The sequence below is a fragment of the Lathamus discolor genome, chromosome 5 (assembly GCF_037157495.1).
Source record: "Lathamus discolor isolate bLatDis1 chromosome 5, bLatDis1.hap1, whole genome shotgun sequence".
Lineage (NCBI taxonomy): Eukaryota > Metazoa > Chordata > Aves > Psittaciformes > Psittacidae > Lathamus > Lathamus discolor.
The window spans coordinates 21,422,232-21,446,606 of record NC_088888.1 but is presented as its reverse complement, the minus strand read 5'-3'; the positions used below and the strand labels follow the sequence as shown (position 1 = coordinate 21,446,606).

The following is a 24,375-nucleotide window of genomic DNA, read 5'->3' as shown; positions in this document are numbered from 1 at the left end:
AAATAAGTTAAATAATAATAATAACTCAATAATAATGTCACAGATGCTGACCTTGCAAAGAGCAGCTCTGTGCTTTATGAATCATTCGTCACAGCCTGGAGCAAGAGGGAAAATAAACCTGCAGAGAAAGGAGGCGGATGAGAAGTGCCTGCAAATATATAGAATCATAAAAGGACAGTGATACCATATTAAGAAGAATACTTTGGCAACAGAGAAGCCTGATTCATCTGTGAGGTTAATGTCTCCCACTGCTAGTACATAGGTGTATTTTGCACCTAGAAAACATGGTGCAAACCAATGTCTCTTGGTGGATGCTCCACATGTTTCAAGGTCAGGCACCACGATGTGTGTTGTACCTGTAGGGAGGGCTCAGTATCAGTTTGTATAATGAGTCTCTGCCCCATGGCCACAGCTTGCTCGTTCTCACTCACAGGTATACTAGATGAACAGATTCTTCACTTCAAGGGATTATCACCAGATATGTTGTCTCGCCTACTTCTGTAAGGCAAAACCATGAAGATTAGCAAAGGCTAGCCATAGAAATAGTCACTTTTACTAGAAGAGGTTAGAAACTGGCACAGTGTAACTCAGCAGACAAGAGCTAAAGGGAAGATGAAAAGTTTCAATGTCCCCAAGCAACCTGGTCCAGTCAAAGGGGCATGTGTGGTCTTGCCCTCAGTTTCACCTTTGAACAGCAAGAGGATTCCATGAGCCCGTTGCTCACCCACTGAAACAGTGCTATACATGCATGTAAGCATTTTGCTGGGGATACCTGTCCTGGGTTTACCAGGAGCCGTTTTGCTCCTTCTTAGTAACTGGTGCAAGCTCTGTGTTTTGACTTCCAGCCTGGGCAGAGAGCTGATAACACCGATTGGTTTTAATTGTTGCTAAGTAATGTTTATTCTGGCCAAGGACTCTGTGAGTCTCATGCTCTGCTGGGGACGAGGGGAGGCCAGGAGGAAGCAGAGACAGGACACCTGACCCAAGCTAGCCAAAGAGGCATTCCATACCACAGCACGTCATGCCCAGGGAGGTAACTGGGAGTTACCCGGAAGGGCAGGCTCTCTCTCTTCAGGGGGGGGGTCGAACTCGTTCGGCGGTGGTATCGTATTCTCTTGTTATTTTCTCTTATCAATATTATCATTGGCGGTAGCAGCAGTGATTTGTGTTATACCTTAGTTACTGGGCTGTTCTTATCTCAACCCGTGGGAGTTACATTCTCCTGATTCTCCTCCCCACTCCCGGGGGGGTGGGGGTGGGGTGTGAGTGGACGACCTGTGTGGATTGGTTTAAACCACGACAATACCTAATTTATCACTGCAAATGGCTAGTGTAGGAAATGTTTCTGCATTTTTATTCACGCAAATTTTCTTATTCTACTGGGTGTTTAGACAGGCTTACAAAAGCAACTTCAATGAATTAGCAGGCGCACTGCCCTTCACACTGGAAGATGAGAAAGAAAATGCAATATAAAAAGATACACATTAATGCTGTGTTTGCCATAAACAAAAAAAATTATATCTTCTTCTTTTCATATCCTGAGTTATTTTTATGGGGTGAAACAGAAAGATAGCAGCTCCTAGAAATGCAAAGGTGTAAATAAAAGTGGTCGCGTGTATGACATCATAATACCTGGGATTTATTTGCATCACAACAATTGGGGAAATACTGGTATTCATAAGACTGCATAGACCTCTATGTTCATGAAGTTTGTAGACAATGAAGCTAAATGAGACACACAGGAACAGGGTATCCCTCAATCATAAACAAAGATTATGATAATACAAAGCTTTGAAATTTAAAGTGTTCTAATTAAGAAATTTCAGAAAGCTTCTGAAACATTAATAAATGCTTAAATTTCCCAATATACTTGTGAGACAGTTAAATACTGGTTAGCCTTATTTTTAGGGTAGACAAAACAGATGTATTTTGCTGAATACAGCTAAAAATTAAACCTTTTCAGTCCATAATTTATGTACAAGGTAATCTTTTCAGTTCTTTTTGTCAGCCTCCTGAACCATCAATCTTTCTGATGGAGGTTTTAAACTATGAATAATTACAATAATACTAGAAAACAGTAGAAGAGAAACTTACTCCTTCATTCTTCTAAAAAATAAAAACCAAACCTTCAAATCATAAATTCAATCAGATTTTACTAAAAATCAATTATTTAATGGTCTGGTGTTTATTTCTGCAGAAAAGTGACAGACAAAATGAATATTTAGATTATCTAAACTGTTACATCAGCAAGGGTTCTGTCAGGCAGACAAACAGGCAGTTTACATTTATTGTGCTTTATACATATTACCTTGCATGGTGATGGTAAGGCTCTAATTTTTTATGTAGTCATTGTTCTACAAGAACAGATGCTATTGTACAGTTACAACATTTGATAGCACTGCACTTTTAACCTGCATAGCATCAAACACTTCAGAAGCTGTGCAAGTATTACTTTTATTTCACAGATGGGAAAACAGAGCTCCCAGAGACATCAACACAGATGAGAATTCAGTCCCAGTAACTTCCTATAGTGTCACAAGCCTGAGCTCATCACAGTTAGTCCCACTTTTCAGATGTAGCTAAGAAAGCTAAGTGAGCACTCTCAATAAGGAAGGAGGCGAAGGGGTGTAGAGAGAGAGATACGTCTGGAACACAACTGAGGCCAGCTTCTGTATGATCAGCTTTACCTTATTCATAGTATGCATATAATGGGATGCTCTCCATACAAACCAATTTGTCACTTTTGACCACACTCTTATCTAGACCAGTGATTATTATTTTAGTACATTGATAACACTTGTGGCCACACCAGTGTATATTAATATAGTCGTGGATTACTCTCTCCCAGATAGCTAAAATCTACCTCCTTACTTTTAACTAATCCTGGTCACAGCTCCTGGGCTGAGAACTCAAGTAATTTTTCCCTCTGTAGTCCTCAGCAATGCACATCTTGATACCTCCTAAAACCAGGCCAGAGTTTGCTGTGGGCAGTGCACTCTTTCAAATTTATTGACATCATCTTCTGTGAGATTTGCAAGCCACACAACACTTCAATGTGTTTCATTCAAATATTAACATCTGGTTTATTTTAACATCCATTTACTGAGTTTTACACTCCAAGAAGGCGTTGAAGTGCCAATCACAGATCCTCACAAACTGTGGAATAACATCCAAGAGGCATCTGTAATTTGGAAAATCCAATCACATACTCTGACAGGGATTATTCTCATTAACTTGTTACCAACAAGCATCATTAAGGTGCTGAAGGATTTGGCAGTGCAAGTCTTTGGAGGCTTGTGACAGCTGAGGGAGTAATCTAATGATTGGAAGAAAGGCAAATATTATGTATATCTTCCAAAAAGACAAGAAGGAAGAAGTAGAGAGCTTTTAAGAATAAAAAGAAACATCAGGATTTATCTACTCTGGTTTGCTAAAAAATAAAATAAAAAAAAAAACCAACACACCAAAAAACTCCCCAAAACAACTCAAAAGAATCACAATCACAAAAGAATATAAACCAAGAAAACCCCCCAAACCTCCCAAAAATAAACGAAAAAAAAAAAAATCACGATCCAACTAAAAGACATACAAACACATATACAGAAACACCCAAACCTGTCATAGGTTTCAATTCAGAGATTCCTACATCTAGTCTTGCTGTTAGAGAAACAAATCTGGTTAACCAGATGGAACCTCAGCCCCACCACCTGATTTAACACACTAATGACTTTTGGACTAGACTGGTAGAAATGTTATATTCTATACATTGAAAAGCCATAGTAGAAATACTTCCTCCAAATAAATTTGATAGATTTCTTTGCACTTACCTTGGCCCACACCACTGCCCCCTTACTCACAACTAAAGGCTACTGTACACAGGTATTTCAATAAAATAGAATTAGTGGTTGTCCTTGGTTGTATCACTGTAGACTGCAGATGTGTTGATATCCTCAGAGCTATTGTAAAGTAAATACCTGAAAGATTCAAAAAAGGAGGTTTTTTACAACCAACACGTCTTAGTTTTTGAACATAGGACTACGTCTTTTAAAGTTATAAATACAAAAATTAGATTTTGCTAGAAACAATAATAGCACTAAAATCATCATACATTCTGCTAACAGAAATATACTAATGAATATTTGTACTGTTTGTTTGGTTTCCATCTTATCACTTTTAGTTCAAGGATGATCCTACAGTTCAGGCATTGCAATCAGACACTGACTAATGTTTTACATGGAGTAACAGAATAAATTTTGAGTCATGTGGGGCCCAGTATTGTTTAGTTTTCATAGCCAGTATCACATGTTTTCATTAAAATCAATAATGAAGTCATACTGAGTCTTAGAAACAGATGCAGTAAGACACTGTTTTGACTTCCAAACTCTTGTTTTCTGGCTTGTGAATGTTGTTTGTGGAGTCTAAGGAAATTAAAGTTGTTTTATCTCGCATGCTAAGAAAGGAATGTGTCAACAAATACAAATAGAAGTGGGCTGTATGCTACCCATTACATCCTCATTAGTATATAGGCACATTGCTATACAGCTCACTCTATTATTCTTTTTATACACACAATAAGTACGTTATTTATAGATACACATTGTATATATAAAATTGCAATATATTCACTACAAGTGCTTTCTGTTTATATATATTCATTATATAATATTTCAACAAACATAAAATTTGGAATCAAATAATTAAAAATCTAGAAGCCAGATGTTGTAGAGATAATGCTGAAGCAGATATCTGTCATTCCCCCAAATATGGCAGTGATGCAGTCTACTTGGTAGATTGAGAGAATCAGGTATCTCAGGGATTAAGAATCTCTCTGTAGCCAACAACTGAGAAGCTCTGAGAAAAGATTTACATCCCAGTCTTCTCCTGACCTTCAGCACCTGATACAAGGTTTTTCAGAAAAAAACTCTCCACTTCCAGACAATTAGTTATTCAGAAATTGACAAAGATCATGCACATCACCTCCCCTTCCCTGATCTGCCCCCATTAAAGATTTAACATTTCTTCTCTGCTCATGGGGCCAGAAAGAATATGGGTAATTCAGTTAACATTGTTAGAGTCTGTATTTTAGAAAAGTCTTTTCTTTCTTTTCTTGTGCAAGCATATTATTTCCCAAAGTTTGTAGTTCTGACAACGAAGATATCTAATTCTGTTTTGAATGCTCAGCTGTATATGAAGCATTTCTATGGGGCTGGCAGGCAGGATGTGAGACATATGGGATGCCATACCTTTCAAGATTGTCAAGTGGAAGTGGGAGGCTTATTTTGCCTCCCATTCTCTTCAGTTGTGCAGTTGTTTTGGCTATAGCTGGGTATTTATAACAGTAATAGACATCTCTATTTGGGTAGCTAAATCCCAGTCATGGTGATCTAGAGTAGGTACTGCTCTTAAATGCCCAGCTCATCTGTCAGGGCATTGAATGGGACCGTTTGGCTTTGTGACAAGGCTTAGTATCCACATATTTCATGGGTCAGTTTACCTGAGCATTCTTAGTTTGAAAAATACTTAATTTTCCTAGATCATCAGTGCATTAGTTGTACCAAAAAAGGCTCACGTATGTATTAGCTTATGGCTCAGTAGAAATGGGGGTGTAAAGGATAATTGCTGAGTAAGAGATACTAGTTTAACAGAAGAAATCTCAACTGGGATGGAGTTATCCTCAAAAACCTGCATATCCCTCATTTGCCACAGGGTGGAAACAATCTCAGGAATTAATCTCAATAACATACTGCAACAGTTAGATGTAATGGTTAAATACCATATGTTGTACATATGAATGCAGATGCAGCTGACAGCTTGGAACAGCTCTGAACTGAGCACATGATATGATTTTAAGTAGCTGCTGAAAGCCACTGTACACCCAAGAGAACAGCATGGCTCCTCAAGTGCTGTTCCAATCTAGTATTTAAACAATATATGAGTTTCATAAAATTCCATATAAAGAGTGTTTTTCTTAATAAACTAGATAACTATAGTCAGTGTGCTAATAAAAGGAAGAACAGCTCAGATCCACAAATGTATTTAGGTACCTAATACTAAACATTTGTCTTCCATCAGATTTAGAACGAGCGAAGTAGGACATAAACTGCATTTCTGAGTTCAGGCAGAATTTTTTTTCTCCTTACATCACTAATTCAGGTAAATTTTCCAATGATCAAACACAGATACACCTCTAAAGACAAACTTTTGATGGTAGAGAAAGGACAACATAATACACATCCCTTTTTTCCTCTCATGACTTGAAAAACTGATTTGAAGATGTTCTCCAAATGCTCCTGTTCCTCCCAAATTAGGGACTAGCTAAACTCACTTGAATCAAGGCAGCAGCGTATGTTGCAGTGCTGAAGTCTGCTGCTGGTGAGCCAAGCAACCAATCTCTACAGTCTCCTTTTTCCCCATTCACTGGAAAAATAGAAGATTCCTGTTCCCTAGAGATGCCGATGCAGCAATTTCATAATCTCTTAATATTCAGATTGGAACGAGAGAATGTTTAGGTTTTGACACAAATCGGTCAAAAGCCACCAAAACTTGCTTTTTAAACCTGATGTACTCCTACCCCAGCTCAGCCTTTTTATCCACAGCTGCCTGGGGGTATTTCCTTCTCTTCCTTTTACGTGACATAGGACTAAAAGACTTTTAATGTGAGAATCACATTCAGTTTATATTTTAAAGCAGCTGACGTTTCCAGTACATCAGGGAGCTTACTGTAGATGGGAACATTCTCTCAGAAAACAGCAGATTAGTAGCAAACGAGTTAAGGAGCCTTTACAAGAAAACCTGTAGCTTTGGAAACCCATGTTTTTAGGACACCCTGAATATTTTCTCACCAGCACTAGCGTCAGTCCAAGCCTTGCAGTGTTTGCAGTATGCGAAGCCCCTCAAGCTGCTGTGCTGCTGCTGCACAGACGAGACTTGCTCTGAGCAGTGTTAGGCCTGATAAATAATTGACAACAGAGACATTTGTTGGCAAACTCTTTTCTGCCACTTTTCCATTCTCCTCCAGATATGTCACATTTCTTACTCAGTGGATTTTTATATGCAACTGCAGTGCAGAAGTACCCTGTGCAGTTTCAGTTTAAGGCACTGTAGTTCATCAATGTCATTTTGGCATCTGGAAGCCAGTGAAGGCTTCTGGGTCCTTTTGTGCGGACCTGAGCAGCTGTTTGCTTTCCATGTCCCATAAAGCCAGGGAGAAAAATGGTGATGAGTCATTAACAAAATCTTCTGTGTTTCGTTTTATGACTGCCAGCTGCTCTCCAGTAATCACTCATATGAAACCAGCTCTAAAACCTAACCGCTGTGGGATGTGAGTGAGGACCATGCAAGAAGTGAGCAGCTTTTCAGTTAAGGCTAGAGTAGACACTGCCATGGTGCTGTGCAGGCCAGCAGCTCCCAAGGATCAAGGGTGCAGGGGAATCCTTGGGATGGCAAGGAGCGAGCAGGGCAGCCTGAGGGGGACTAGGGCAGCCTAAGACCTAGACATCAGTCATCTCCCTGAGGATGGGAGAAGCCAAGGCTAAGCTGGCATATGAGTTTGTGGCTCATGGTTTGGGATGACCCATGCCTGGGCAGAGGAGGGCTTGTGGGGAACTGGAGCTTGGCCCTACTGTGTGTTGCTAGAGCACGGGCTGACTGCCCCATGGAGCTGACATGGGGTCCTGGGTCCTGGGCAGGGTGGGGGAGCCCCAGAAGATGGTGCAAGGGCAGGCAGGGCTGGTGGTACCCCCAGTGGCCTGGCAGGTAGAGGGAAACTGTGGAGGACTTTTACAACGAGGAAGGCCCTGACTTCAAAGCCAAATTTTTTGGCCACCCTCAGATAGGTAAACATTGCATTTACCCATGCTGCAAAAGCTGTCACAAGTCCATGACACCTATTAGTTGCTAAGCCAAAGCCTGTGTTTCTTTGGTAATAAAAAATAATGAAGCCATCCTGAGTTCAGCCAAGAAGGGCCAGTCAAATAACAGCATCAAGTTTAATAATTATGGAGTCAAAGTTGGCTCCATTCATTTATTTGGGGACTCTGCCCTGAAATCCAACTCTAACATCAAACAACTCCTGCAAACCCTTCTGTGAGTACTTGGAAGAACGCCTGACCTAGAAGACTGATCATCAAACAACATTCAATTCTTTGCTTGAAGAGTTGACTAAAATAACTTCTAAGACATGTCATGTCTTAGCAAGGTATGAGCAAGGAAGCAATATAGATCATAATAGAGTCCACATCTCCAGTTTGAGAAGAAACTTTAGTGTTTGCTACTGATTGCTATGAATCTAGCTAGTTTCAAACCAGTAAACAAGCTCGGGAGTCTCCATAGACATTCTCTTTACGTGCACAAAATCAGTTCATGCTTCATTCTGTCCATAATTTAATCTGGATGAAAGGAAAGCTAAACAAAAAGGAAGAACAAAAGCGCCCATGATGAAGAGCAGAGAATCTTCTGCAACATACACTATCCAAGATGAAGACAAAATAGCAGCAGCCTCCAGCAAACATTTGGAAGTTTAAAGACACAACACACAGAAAATGAAGCCATAATTGTTCCCGACAGTGGTGACATAAGCCACAGCTAGCAGTCACCTGAACCATCTGCTCCCCAAAGTAGCAGCTCTTAATACAGGCATGAGACTGAAAATCCTCTCACTCTAGGCACATACTCAATTCACATTGGAAAATAGTAATAAAAATTGTTTTCCCGTGCACTTCAGCATGCAGGAGATGCAACAGCAGGATTACCCACAGAAAATACAAAGATAGAAATTGTATCAGTCATGAAAGTCTTTGCAGCACAAGCCTGGTCTTGTTTCACACAAATGCTGACAAAACTGATAAGCATATTTTCTCCTCACAGTCAGAATTTGTAATCTGAAGTGGCTGTTATAATGGAAAAGTAAATGATGCCCTAATACTCAAATCAATCTTATGAGAAATAACCTGAATAATGAGTTACAGTTGCAGTAGATGAAATTAAGACAAGAACAGTTAAATAAGGATCTGAAGGAACAGATAACATTTAGCATAATGTTGGGAACCTAAATTACTTTAAAATGTATGTAGAGACAGAGGAAGAAGGGGAGAAAATAAGGAACTGAAGCAGAGACCTCAGATAAAGATGAGCCTTTTGACGAGAAATTTTCAGAAGCAATGTCAGATTTCTCATTATTTGAGGAAAAATCCCTACTTCAAGTAGATTTTTTGATTCAACTAGATTTTAGAGCTTGGAACTACATGAGGATTTCAATTTACAGTAGAAAATACTCCAAAATGCTTACAGCTCAAGTCAAATTGTTGCAGATGTGATTAGAAATTGTCTCTAAGAACATGACAAAGCACAAGATGTGGAACTGAACTAATAACATCTTTTTCACCCTGCACTTGTTTGCTGCCTCACACTGAGTGAACTTCACCCTGACAACAGTAGAATGAAAGCATTATCCCCATTTTAAAGAAAGAGTATGGAACAGATGACTTTTCTAAAACTACTTAGAACACTAATGACTAATAGAAAGCATTTATTGTGGAGATGGGAGATACCGGATCCTGTGATAGGATCTTGACTACAGAATCAGATCTGAAAAATAACACAGTAACACATCTTAGTATTTACCATTGCTGTGTTAGGTACCATGGTCCTTGTTTTCCCATCCAGGTTTAGTAAAACTTTGAGTTTTCCTAGAAAACCTAGCAAAGGTTCAAGGATATGCGGATAGGATTTAGCTCGTCTGATTGCATATATCTACAGTGTGAGCATTTCACTGATTACCCTAGCTTTGTATCCAATGAGAAAAAAAAAATTAGGCATTCCTAGGATGTGACTCAACTTGTGGTAAACCAAGTGTCTAAATCAGGTCAGAGGACTGATGCAACCGAAGTTCTTATTTTTCTCATTGTCCACAAAAGGAACCTAGTGGGATTAGTTCAGATGTTACTCCAGACATTTATACTGCAGATGTCCATGAGATGAGAGGAGTGCCCCAGCACTGGGCAGTGAAAATTAATCCCTAGGCAGGATGCTCTGGTCTGTATTTGGATTGTGATACCACCACTTTATGCACCTCCCAAGTTTTCCGTGTGATTGTTCAAGCCACTTTTAATTGTGTCCAATAATTATACTACTGAATCCACTGCTGGGTCAATAGAGGAGGAAAGAAAACATGATCACTCAGACTTTTTCTGGCAGGTAAGGAGGAAATGAAAGGGAGATGTTTTGTAACTGCTGATGTTAACACATATGATGACAACTATCATGCAGGTCATCCTGCCTGGCCCTTTAAATTAAGAATGACACAAAAATTAACGAGAATCTTAAAAAAACCCAACTAGTCTGCCTTGGCAGGGAAGTAAGGATGATGTAATAGATCTTTACTACTGTTATCTATTTATTTATATATTTGTTTACTGTTTACCTATTTATCTACTGTCTACCTACTTATTTATCTAGTTTTCTAATATTTGCCTTTTTATAAACTTCCCTATGTAAAGGATTTTTAAGGAGTCTCCCAGGTTATCAGTCACCTTGGTGTCAGAGTACCTCTGCTAACTCCAATGGTTCTTTCCTGCAGACTATATGATAAGCAAACTGTGAGGAGACTAGGCCATTATTGAGAAGTTGAAGAGTGGGAATGAGCTAAGGGGAAGTTTCAACTGATCATTTCTGTCATGAAGCCAGTTTCACCTGCTTTTTCCACATTTTCCAAATAGCTCTTCACTTGAAAAAGAGTTGAAGATATTCTTCCTTACAATGTAATGGAAAACGTGAAAGAAAACCCATGAGAGAGCCTGATCTACCATCCAATTTGGAGCTGCAAAGCTTCCCTTCAGGAAACTGATTTAGAAGATCCATAATATTGCCTGCAGTATTTAGTGCTGGGTTTTGCTTTGAGATCAGCTGGCATTAGGTAAGGTCTTTCTAGCACAGCCTTGATTATCATGCAGAACCTGAAAGATGTTGGAATAATCAAGCTTTCATATAATCAAGGGCATATTTAAAGTATTAAATTCATACCTAGAGACATGATTATGTAACAGTTAACAGGCAGTTACAAATCCCTGCCTTTGGAAAAATCAAGACAGAAACAAATCTTTTATTTCATGTTATTTCTGTGACATTCCGTAATCCAAGCAAAGCCCTTTCAAAAAATAATTAAAGATGATTTTGTCTGTATTGTATTGTGTGCTTTAATTATTTTCATGTCATCTGGAGGGACTCTTCTAGCTGAGGACGATTATTAAAAGACATTTAAAGTAATAAATCAATCCTTAATAGCCATCGTCATAAATGGTAAATCTCTATATACACTTGGAGGAAAACCTGGCATGTTGCAAAAAGAAAACTGAAGCATGAGAAAATGTAGTGACTTTTCTCCAAGTTAGTGGCAGAAGCACCACTATAACCTAGACCATCTGCCTCAGAGTCTTTTATTTATAGATATATATTAGAATATAGTCCTGAACTGATTCCTGAAGTGAATCCATTCTCATTAACTATGACAGTGTTAAATCACTTAAGCCTGAAAACTTTAAGACACTAACTAAATATAAAAAGTAACTGAATTCTTGCTTGCTTTCAGATCAGTAGCCAAGACTTTGTGTACCACTGGAGGAAAAGATATGAGTAATTGGATACCAATAAGGTTCAAGACATGGCTTAGATTTCACATAAAAAAAATACGGCTTACTAGGTACCGTATGCTCATCGTAAAAATCAAATTAAGGTTGGCTACCAATCAGCTGGGGTTCTCAGTATATGATGGCTGTGGTGCTTGAGTTAGAAATGCACCAACAAATCCAAGTGCCTCTTTGGTGTGGAAGCAAAATAGCATTTAATGAAAGGTGAAAGAATTGGGGAATAAAAAAAATAAATCTCTGAACTGTAAATGGTATTATATATACAGTTTGTAAGCAAAGAAAGAGGCAGAAATGTACCTGCTCTGCAAAATAAATGCTTTGCATTAGAAAAGAGAAGACCTCAATGCATACGAATCAAGGCCAATTTGTATGGCTTGGGGATTATGGCTTCAAGCTTCATATTTTTACACAAATGTCTGGTTTTAATAAGTTACAACTAATTCCTTTGGTAACGGGAAGAATAGCAGGAAATAGTACCACATTTGCAAAATAGGACTGAGTTCCATAGGCAGAGGGATCAGCTCCTGATCTCCTAAACATTTTTTCTGTAGCTCTGTGTACTTCTCTATCTCTTCCTTTCTTAAATTCCTAACTAGTTATCCTGCTACTAGGTAAGAAATACACATTGGTAAAACAGACAGTAAAGCAATGTAGAAAAAGGGAAAATAGGTCGAGATGCAACACACTCCAGGAGGTAGAAATGGGGGATTTTGAATCATAACTATCTAAATGCAATGCTAACTTGAATTCTTCATATTTTGTGTAAGCATTATATTTATCATTGATTCCCTCTCTTTTATTCTCAATTTTTATAATTTCTGGTTATCCCTTCTCCAAACTTCAGTCCCAGTGACAATAATTCATAAAGCCATTTGGATTACATGGGCTGTAAAAGGTTTTAATGATGAATGCAATTGTTATCTCACTTCAGTCTCATTTATTTCCTACAAGAAAATGTTAAGGGCAATTTTGTTACACATGGCATCATAAATACCAATTTGTCTATTTTATTTCTGTTGAAAGGGTATGAACTGTAGTGAATTTGACAGAATTCACTAGGCTTTCTCCAGAGAAAGTCATAAGACCAGAAAGGGTGTAGGGTTCTATCAAGTGTCTACTTACACAATGTCCTATCACCAAAATTAGTTTTTACAACTTTGGTTTCAACTTTTCCATATCCCATTCAGAGAACCTAGGCTGAACAAACTAAGAGGATGTATTTTTTATATTCTTCATCCATGCAGTAAAAATCCTATGGGAAAAAATGTTCTCTTCTTGTGAAGAAACATTTGAAGTGATTAATCAACATCATACAATTTCTGTTTAGCTTCAAACCCTGACATGATCCAGTCACATAACCATACTCCAAAACAAGATTAACCTAGATAGCAAACAGCTCTTTTTCAATGTATGCCTGATTAAAAGGATATGTGAAGCTTGGGTATGTCTTCTTCCAGTGCTCTCTCTATTGATTGCAAGACAACTAGTGAGACTGATTAGACAACAGTAAGCATGCCTGATGTTTTGAAAGAAACACCCTAAAATAATCTGAAAAGGATAAAAAGTAGCATGAAAAACAGAGTCAAGTTTGTGTGTAAGAAAGAACCTAAATAACAAAAAAAATACCCCTGTGGGATTTAAGAACAAGAAAAAAAAAAAAAAAAGAAAAGGAAAAAAAAACCCCAAAACCAACCCACGAAAGCAGTTCTATATAGATCTTAGGTAGACGGTAGGATGGATACTGGCTTTCCTTTCCTGCCCATTCCATCTGAATCTGAGAACAGGCGAAACGACTCCTTGGGTTCCCAGGGTATTTTTTAGGATGGAAGATATAAGATATATCTGGGACTATATCCCTGTATATAACTAAGTTTTAGCAAACTAAACAAAATTTCTGTTGAAACAAAGAAAAGAGAAAGAGAAATAGAAATTTATGAGAATTCACAGGAGGAAAAAGCAGGTAACTTGAGTGTGATAATTATAATTTCCTATTATTGTTGAAGAATGAACAAGATAGGGGAAAAATCACAGAAAAAGGTCTTTCAGATTAAAACAATATGCCTCAAGTATAGCTCCTATGAACAATTGTGTCCCTGTATAGCAGTCAGAGAAATGGTTTTCTATTCAGTTTATTCACTCTGTCTTATCACTCAAGAAAAGGGAAATAAATCAGGCCTGACCTTTAAAAAACACTGGTTCTCAGTGAGTCATCTTGCCACTGACATAATTTGATTGTCTGCTCAAGTCTCTTTCTACACATTGAGCAGCTGGCAATATCAGAACTGTGAGCCTCGTTTTTTCATGAAACAGCCTTTTTTCCCTTGTTTCTTAAAGTAAATAAAGTCTAGCAACTGGAAACAAATGAAAGAGAAATTTATCATCATGTCAGCTGTGCCTGTAAAGACAAAAATCTGTACCAAGAGTGAGGTCTGCATGAGTCTGTATCTGAAAACTCAACACGGCATTAAAATATTACATCTTAAAGTATTTAAATGTTTTGCTTATTTCTCTTCACAGTTGTTTTAAATGTGTTGTTCTTACTTTCCAAAGTGTCCAGGCACCAGAAGAAAATCTCAAATATCTTGAGCTATCACAAAGGTCTGGAAATCTCAAAGAAAGACATCTTTATGAATATTTTCAGAGTGACCCAAGATATTAATGGAAACACCTTGCTCCTGTGTGTTTATTCAGACTCAACATTGAACCCTCTACTGGATTAGACATGATATATGGAAAGCTTTTGCCATGCAAGTATGACAATGTAAAAGAGAAATCCATAATTATATATGAACAAAAGAAAGTTCATGCTTAGACTGCAGATATTATGCAGATATCAAAAACTAAGAATCTGCCAATTTTGGTGCAACATTTTGTGTCATAAACAATTGGAAGAGCAGACAGCAACAAACATAAGCTAGATTCTGCATTTTGCATCTCTGCTCTAACAATGTTTTAGGCCAAAGTAGGCAATATGAAGAAAGAAGTAAAAGTGACCTAAAATTTATTGTTTTCCTGGAGAAAGAAAAGGAAGTAAAAATATTTGCCTTGGACCTTCAATGTACTCGCTATTATATATGACAATGTTATGCAGTTTATTATGCAGACCTACATACCTGACCTCTATACAAAACCAATGCCTGTTTTCTGAGGCTGGGGACTCTTCTGGTTCTTTACTGACTGTATATCAAATAGAAATGAAAATAGGAACTTAGGGTAACAAAGACTACGAAAACGTAGCATAAAGAAGAATGTCAAATTAATGCCTCTTTCTTCTCATTGACCCTTGTGGCTGAACTTTCTGAAAATTAATTCATCTAAGTTGCCCATTCAGGTCACCTAGATCACTGACTCCATGCTGTCAGAAGCAGTAACCTCTTATAACTGGAAAAAAACCAGTAAATTTTGTGTCCCCCAATAATGTCACTAATATTTTCACTATTTTGCTGTTCTTATCACTGCTAATTCAATCTTTAGAAACCCTTTTCTTGTTTGTAGATTAAATTTATTCATAGACAGTTCATATCTATTTATTCTCATATCAGTATTTTCTTCCTCTTCCCTGGTCTTTATTCCATTGTCATACTTATAGAGAATAGCAATAGTCCTTCTTCATCTTTGTCTTGTTAAGCTGGGTTAAGGCAAGTTCTCTTCTAAAGTCTTTTGAACAATAAATTCATCATTCCACTATTCATCTAGTAGCTCCTTTTGGAACCTGTTTCAAGTTGATTTATTCCTGACTATGGCTTTCCAGAATTGTCAGTGTTGTAGAACTTTATTACATTACGATTGTAGTTTCCTACATCCAGCATATATTTTATTGTTGGAAATGGACATCTTTTTTCCCTCCTCCTTTTGTCAACACTATCCTGTAGTTTAAATACCTCTCTGCCTTCACTGGTGTTTATTCTTCTGTTTTATTCCTAGGTAGCAATCATCTGACTCCTCATCTTGCTTTTTACTAGGCTGAACAGCCTACACTCTTTTACTTTTCCTTCACAACTGGATATTGTTTTTCTTAATAGTTTTGCCAGTTTTCCTTTTCCTTTGTTCTTCTTTGATTTCATCTTTCTTGCAGGTGGTAAGACTCATAGCATTCCAAGTGACACCTCCCTGTGACTTTGGATATATCAGGAGATATATGGGAGTGTTCATAGCAATGAGAACATTTGATTTTTTAATGATTGCATCTTACTAGTGGCTTACTGTTATTTTGTGACTGACTGACATATTCAGATAGTTTTCCTCTTTTTCTGCTCTAGCCACTGAGATACCTAGGCATTGCAGAAATTCTTATAATTTGTCCCCAGTTACATGATGTTAAACCTCACTTTGCCCCTTTCTTATTACTCTGAACCTTCTGATAACTAATTCTTCATATGCAATATACCAAAGCTAATTTCTACAGCTTCTATCTCTTGTACTTGTGTCATCAGTTCCACTTCTTCCGTTACAGGATCATAAGCATGCAAAATCAGCACACCAGCTTTCTCCTAAGACAAATTTTTGAAGAAAATTTACCAGTGATTGTTTTAAAGCCCAGCAATTCTTGTTCTAACATTACCTTTTTTTGGGAGGTTGATTTTAACCACCTTCTTAACAATACCATGCTTTTTGCTGGTCTATATTTTCCTACTAGTAATTCCTCACACAGCTTCATAACTAAAATCACGTATGTAATTCTGGCGAAGTAAGATCAGATGTGTTTCCTTTGTACAGGGAAAAAAAAAAATCACAAAAAGAAATCAGATTATCTTAGCGGTATCTGCATTTAATAATACCTTGTAATATCTTATTCCTCAGTCTCTTCAATGATTCTTTCTTTCTGAACTCTGAAAGTATTTCTAAGGTCTGATCCATAAATTTCTTCCTTCCCAGTGTACTTCTCTTTCTACATAAATGCATGGCATTTTCTACTTTCCAGTTTTGTGCCATTGCCAACTGCAAGTGCAGATTTAATATCTCTCCTTCCTGAATGAAGGTTTTATTTCCAAGTTCTTTCAGTATTCAGAGTTTGAGATGATCTACTCCCCTTCACTTGAAGACTCTTTGAATTTAGTTTCCTATCAAGTTCAGTTTCTAATTTCAAACTCTCCTTCCCATAAACTATCTTCTCTCTGTCTTCATGCATATCACTGGTCATATTTAAAATTGTTTATTCAATGCCACCTTCTCTCTGTCATTTCTCATATAAATTTTGAGACTCCTGAGCTTTCAGACACCCTTTTTTTTTTTTTTTTCCCCGCATTAGGCAAATTTTCTCCATTTAAACCTTGATGTCAATTTTAGAGACTTCACTTTTCTTTAGAGTGCACAGACTACTGAAATCAACATTTTAAACATGCACCAAATCCTCCTTAAAATATCTTGAGGGAAGACTGGCTGTTAAAATTTTCCTCCTTGTCTGGGTTCCCCCAGATTCTATCTTTACAAAACCAGAACATGTCTCTTGCCCCTCAAGATCAGTCCTGGGAGTTGTAACTCAAAAGGCTTATGCCCCAGCAAAAAATAATTCCAGGCCATCAATGTTAATGGCAGTTTTCCCAGATTCAGGAAAAAGACTTCTTGTGATATGCAAAGAATAGAAGATTTGATTCACTGCCATGGTAAGAAAATAAATTAATAAAAGTAACTGGATTTTATTTATTTAAAGATTTTATTGCTGTTGTTATTGTTCTTTTTCTCCAGTAATACTTAAATACCAGCTAAGAAGTAGGATATTTTTGTGTTTCTGACTGTAAAGCATACAATGAATGACAATTTCTGTACTCAAAATGCTAATCCTGTGCCATGGTAAGGTGCCTCCAGTGATTTCAGCAGGATTTGAAAATCCCTCAATGTCTTCTGGGGTGCAAATGGCAAACACAGGCAAGTACCTGCTGTCTGGGCAAGTACTTCTCTATACAGGGGCTTTCTGAAGGAGGAAGTCTGAAGATTAGGGGAAAGTCAGCTATATGCATGTGTGTGAGAGAAAAAGATAAACCATATGTAGCTTTAATGTAATGAGAGTTTTATTTCTCTAGAGGCTTTAAAAAAATATTAATCTCATTTTAGTTTCTTTTATCTGCTTATGATAACCTGATCAAACCAGTTGGAGCTCTGCAGAGTCCCAAGTGCAACATGGGGCACAAAAGATTCCAGTTTTGTTGACATGTTCCTTTCTATTGACAACACAAGAATGTTTTAGTTGTCAAGAATTAAAACCCTGTCTTACAAACCCTCTTATTTCTTTTAATCTCTGAGTAGGTTCTATAGTTAATTACAAAGAAGAAAATAATCAAGATGACCTATCAGCCTTCCAAATTTCCTTATCTGTGTTGATGACTTAAAGGGATGGAATAATTTATTAGGTTCTCCAGCACTGGCTGCATATTATTGCATTTTCATCAGTGTTGCGCTCATACTTACAGCTATTTGAGAATGACTTATGGAGATAGATAAAGATAAAAAATTACTTGTGCAGTGGCCACTGAACACATGTAAATGAAACTAATTATAAAGTGTATTACTCTTCATGTACCAAATATCCTGCGTACCTCCACTGGCCCTCTCACACTCATTTGTTGAAAACCTATTAACAAGAGCACATTTTAATTTGTAAATCATCTTTACAGGTTAACTAGCACAGAAAGGAGGAGGTAGCTAAACCAGCGTGAGAAACTTATCTGAAATTAGACTCCCAATGTCTGTTGTCTCAAAAGATTGGTATGAGAAGCTGAGATGGGATTCCACCTATCTTTTGTCTCAGAGATGGGTGAGAGGAGTTGAGATAAGACTCTTCCACCATCCATTGCCTGAGGGATGAGTGGGAAAGAGCTAAGACTCTTCCCTCCATTACCTTGAGGATTGGTGTGAGGAATTGCTGTCCATTACCCCAGGAATTGCTGCGGATAGGTGTGTGTGCAGACATGTGACATAACATGACATAATAATAAAAATAGGTAGCACTGCCACTTCTACCACTTACACAGTAAATCTGTTTAGCAGATAAAACCATGCAATAAAAGGAAGGCTGTGACTGGGATTGCAGATGTATTTCTCTAAGTCTTGTTGTGGCAGTGTCCAAGTGGAGACACCATGAAGTGCCTACAACTGTGATACGTGTTATCAGTTTTTATTTTAATTTTGAGCCTGTGACTTGATCTTCTGAGACAGCTCATTGTTTCTAGACTTGGGGTGCTCAGAGATTTTTAAATGCCTAGAGACTTTGTTTCCTTCCTTTTTTTCATTTACAAGAGCCAGGTGAGGCACTTTCTGAAGGCTGGTATAAAAAAGGCAGGCTCAGAACTTTCTGGAAAATGAGTTCCCTTTATTACTTTTTAAACCAGACATCCGAAACTTCAGGCATCCAGAACTTTAGGCACCCAAAACCTAAAGTATCAGACATACAGTTGATGATTATCTCAAATGAACATCCATCTTGCTTGCTTTTCAAAAGAGCATCTAGGCCTAGAAATGGCAAGAAACGATAGAATTTTTCTTCCAATCACGCACTGAATTGGGGTTGAAGTTTGGATGAGAGCCATGAAAGCAATTCACATTAATATGGTCAGAACAGCAGGATAGTCAGTATTTTTTACAATTGTCTCCAACTTCTTTAAGTATCTGGATTCCCATTTAGCAGGGAAATTAACCAGCTTAAAGTATTCATCTGTGTGTTTTGCCGTAGTTCAACAAAGGACCTCCCAGAAGCACCACCACAGAAGCAAAAACATTGCTAGACAAATACACATCCCACAACATGTGGCTTCAGATATTTAATCATTTTTTTAGAAAGATATATACATAGTCTATACATATGTGAGTGTGTGTTTGTCTGTGCGTGTATACTTATCCTTGTCTAAAATTACTACAGAGGAAGAAGCACAGGAGTGGGTGTCTGACTCTGTCCAAGCAAGAAGCAGCATATGTACCTACCTCATGGCATAAGAAGTGTTATGAGCCAAGATATCCTTTGTTACCTCGTAAACTGTACTTCATCTTGGGAACCAAAATCTACTTTGGGGATTTAGTAGATTGACCACCAACCTACTATGGGGCAGGGAACAAATTAACTCAGCCTCATCCAAACTACCTCTCTCTCTCTACCCCTGTTCTCTCTCCTTGCCCACTTGCAAGTTCTGATAAACGTAACCCTACAGGTACATTTTACCTTTAACACGATCCTTTGTGCTTTCTTTTTCAACAACTATGTTGCCACACTTCCTTATATTTCCGAGGTCTGAAAGGAAAGATGCTATTTGGATAAATCTGCTGAACAGGCACCTACATGAAACAGTAATTTATAACAATTAATTAAATGTTAGGATGAGTCTCAGTATCAGATGATGCCACTGCCTAATGATGTGTATGATGTAATGATGCCCTGATGTCAGTGGCAAATTATGAGATGCCAACAATAAACCTATTTGAAATGGCAAACTGTCCCGTGTTCAGCAGTAGCAGTCATTTTTCTCTTTCATGGTAGCTGGTGCAGTGCTGTGTTTTTAACTTTCAGCCCGGGAGCAGCTCTGATAACACCTATGTTTTCAGTTGTTGCTAAGTAATATTTATTTTGACCAAGGACTTTCCGAGTTTCATGCTCTGCCAGAGAAGACGGGAAGCCAGGAGGAAACAGAGACAGGACACCTGACCTAAACTAGCCTAAGAGGTATTCCATACCACAGCATGTCATGCCCAGTATATAAACTGGGGCAGTTACCCAGAAGGGCAAGACCACTGCTCGGGTCAGGCTGGGTATCAGTCGGAGGGTGGTGAGCGGTTGTATTCTCTTCCCTTGTTATTTCCCTTATCATTATTATTATTGGTGGTACCCCGAGGCTGGGCAGTCATGAGTGGCAGGGTGTGTGGGATAGTATGGGCAAGTATCTAGGCTAGTGGGACTCTTCAGTGCTTTGGAATTCCACCACTGAACAAGTGTAAAATACAGAAAAATTAGTAAAACACTTAAATGAGGTGTTTTGTCATTCTGGTCATACCAGAGAGAGACAAATCATGGCAACGTGCTGGGGCTTGGCCTATGCTTACAGAGCCCTGTTCAACACTATCCAGCACCTTCAAAGGAAAAAAAACTGTCTCTGGATCCTATGGCCAAGCAGCAGATAGCGCAGCTACTCCAGCTCCAAGCACAGCAGCTACACCAGCCCCAGTGACAAGTTCAGCAGCTACTCAAACTCTGACTACAACAGACAACACAGCTAATCCAGTCTCAAGCACAGCAGTTACACCAACCCCAGTGACAAGTACATCAGCTACCCAAACCCCAACACGAGATACTGCAGCCACCACAATCACAGTGATAATCACTGCAGCTAAACCAGATGAGTTCTGCGATATCATCTGTAGGCAACAATCCAACAGTGCACACAGCCACTCTTGCTCTGAAATACTGTTACAAGAGATGGAGCCCAATATCATGGACCGGATGAACACAGCAGCTTTGTAGGGATTGACCCATGCACTAAGGAATGATCTCTCTCTCTCCTTGGGTGTGTGTGGATGTGTATATATATATATGAGACAAGAGTGACGGTATATTGAAAAATAGGGGATCTGAGCAAGACGTGAATAGTATGGAATAAGGGGTGGATAGTGTCCTGGGTTCAGCAGCAGCAGTCATTTTTCTCATTCTTAGTAGCTGGTGCAGTGCTGTGGTTTTGACTTACAGACTGGGAACAACGCTGGTCACACTGATGTTTTTAGTTGCTGCTTAGTAATGTTTATTCTGACCAAGGACTTTCTGAGTCTCATGCTCTGCCAGGGAGGATGGGAAGCCGGGAGGAAGCAGAGACAGGACACTAGACGCAAACTAACCAAAGGGGTATTCCATACCACAGTACGTCATGCCCAGTATATAAACTGGAGGGAGTTACCTGGAAGGGCTAGATCACTGATCGGGTAGGGCTGGGTATCTGTCGGATGGTGGTGAGCGGTTGTATTCTCTTCCCTTGTATTGCTTGTCATCATTATTATTGATGGTAGCAGTAGTGATTTGTGTTACACCTTAGTTACTCGACTGTTCTTATCTCAACCCGTGGGAGTTACATTCTTTCAATTCTCCTCCCCATCCCTCTGGGAGCAGGGGGAGGAAGGTGAGGGGGAATGAGCGATCTGCTGCGTGGTTCTGAGTTGCCGGCTGGTCTTAAACCACAACACAAATTTACATGTCAACCATTTATGATCGTACTTGTCCACACTATTTTATATCCCAAAGTACTGAAATTCATAAAAATACAGCTACCTCCTGAGTTGCTGATATGGGGTTGTTTAGTCTGGAGAAAAGAAGGCTCAGCGAGAACCTTATCATTCTCTACAACTATAGATTCTAAGATTCAAGCTGATGTAGACTGACACTATAAATGATTCAAGTTCAAGGGGAACTGAAGAATCTCTTCAAGGGTTTATCTTACTGTCGTTGTGTAGGGCAATGCCATCCCCTACTCACTCCAGTGGAGGTCGGAGTATACTAAGGACTCCAAATGCACCTGGTAGTTTGGGATCAGCTCTCCAGTTCCTAGTTTGGCCTATGGATGGTGTGCTGCGATTCTTGTCAAGAATAACAGTGAAATTATTTATATATCTCCCCCAGCTTTATCAAAGGGATACATCTCAATATGTGCTCTGTGCTGTGGTAGAGTGAACAGCTTTTGAGAAGAATGAGTGCAAACAAAAGGAACAAGTAAAATATTGGCAGAGGAAAATAAGCCGGTGGTACAATACTGAAAAGGGAAGTACTGACTGAAGTAATCTTGCCACCCACATGCTAGCTGAGTAGAAGCACCATGAAAAGAATGAGAAGGGAGGGGGGAAGAGGAGAAAAAGCAAATATGTGTAACAAATTTCTGACACCTTGGTTGAAAGCCAAGACAACTAAAGGCGATAAATCGTATTTCCAAGGAACTTGCACTTGTACTAGGCATGTGCTGACTAGTATCGTGGTTAAGCATGCGTTAGGTCCAGAATTCAAAAATTTTAGTTTTTTTGCAGCTGCTGGCAGATCATAAATGTTGCATTTTAGCTTAGTTTCCTAGCACTTCCTTTTTGTGGCAACTACTTTCTTACTTATTCAAGAAAGTGCTACCTGGGCAAACTCTGAAGGCAACAGAAGGTGGAAAAGGTCTACTGAACACAGATATGTCAATGAACAGACATCTATCTGTACTTCTCATTCTCAAAGCCAGATTTTATAGTGCTCACCTGAGTGTGCATAGAACACTAAATTTCTAAATTAAAGAAGTTATGTGGTTGTTTTCATTTCTGTAGAAGTTCCATTTTTATCCAATGCGTTGTTTCAGAAACTACTGTCCTGTTCTTCACATGGCTGTTGCCTGCAGCAAGGACCATTTTCTTCTAACAAATATCCTATTTTATGCAAGAAACACCTAAAACCCCTTGCCCATCACTGGTTGCATAAAATTATAGACTCATAGAATAGTTAGGGTTGGAAAGGACCTCAAGATCATATAGTTCCAACCCCCCTGCCATGGGCAGGGACACCTCACACTAAGCCATACCACACAAGGCTTCATCCAACTTGGCCTTGAACACCGCCGGGGATGGAGCACTCACAGCTTCCCTGGGCAACCGATTCCAGTGTCTCACCACCCTAACAGGAAAGAATTTCCTCCTTATATCCAATCTAAACTTCCCCTGTTTAAGTTTTAACCCATTACCTGTTGTCCTGTCACTACAGTCCCTGACGAAGAGTCCCTCCCCAGCATCCCTATAGGCCCCCTTCAGATACTGGAAGGTTGCTATTAGGTCCCCACGCAGCCTTCTCTTCTCCAGGCTGAACAGACCCAACTTCCTCAGCCTGTCTTCATACGGGAGGTGCTCCAGTCCCCTGATCATCCTCGTGGCCCTCCTCTGGACTTGTTCCAGCAGTTCCATGTCCTTTTTATGTTGAGGACACCAGAACTGCACACAATACTCCAGGTGAGGTCTCACAAGAGCAGAGTAGAGGGGCAGGATCACCTCCTTCGACCTGTTGGTCACGCTCCTTTTGATGTAGCCCAGGATACAGTTGGCTTTCTGGGCTGCGAGCGCACACTGCCGGCTCATGTTCATTTTCTCATGGTCTTCCTTGCCAAAGGGTGGTCCCTCTTCTATTATTTATTGCAGCATTCTGACTCGTCTTTTAGCAGGACAAAGAGGAAGAAGAGCTGAAAAATAACAACAAGCTTGTTCTGGCTGGAAACAGAGTATAAAGGCTCCTGGGAGAAAATTTTCATAAACTTTACAGAAAAGTAGGAAAAAACTAGGAAAAAATACATTTCCTTGGAAAGAAGATTCAGACCTACTCTTATTCATGTCAGTAAGTCTGAACCTAAAGATTTCTGAATACTTGTACCCCTTAATACCTCTTTGGGAGTATATGCAGACAATAAAATTGTCTTAAATTATGTTTATGCCTATTTCAAGAGCCTTTTACTGAGGAAAGAAATGTGAAGGTGCTGTACAGGATTGGCGGCCCAGATCTGTATGAATTTCCCCATTTACTACTGGGAAGAAGAATGGAACACTTGGATGAGGACTTTTGAGAATTTGAATTGAACCATCAAGTATATGATGGTCATGATATGGTTCATCATAATTGTAAGACTATCCAGATGCTAATGCATTAGCAAAGCACTCAGCTTTGTTACATCTAGATGTAAAACCACACTGCTTTTCTTTTTCCTGCTAATGGATGGAAGAATCACTTTCTGACTCACAAAAAACACAAAGTAAACCCATG

At 38.9% G+C, this 24,375-nt stretch overlaps 1 protein-coding gene and 1 long non-coding RNA gene across 2 annotated transcripts in view; one reads left to right on the top strand and one right to left on the bottom strand.

Moving 5' to 3' along the window:
* Positions 1-24,375, top strand: part of LRFN2 (leucine rich repeat and fibronectin type III domain containing 2) — a 125,527-nt gene that overhangs the window by 65,699 nt on the left and 35,453 nt on the right. The gene's annotated exons all lie outside the window — the stretch shown is intronic.
* On the bottom strand, positions 314-3,839 carry LOC136015763 (uncharacterized). The gene is made up of 3 exons (XR_010613327.1): positions 3,828-3,839; positions 432-498; positions 314-356 (listed from the first exon to the last, which is right to left on the bottom strand). It is a non-coding gene; the product is annotated as an uncharacterized LOC136015763 (long non-coding RNA).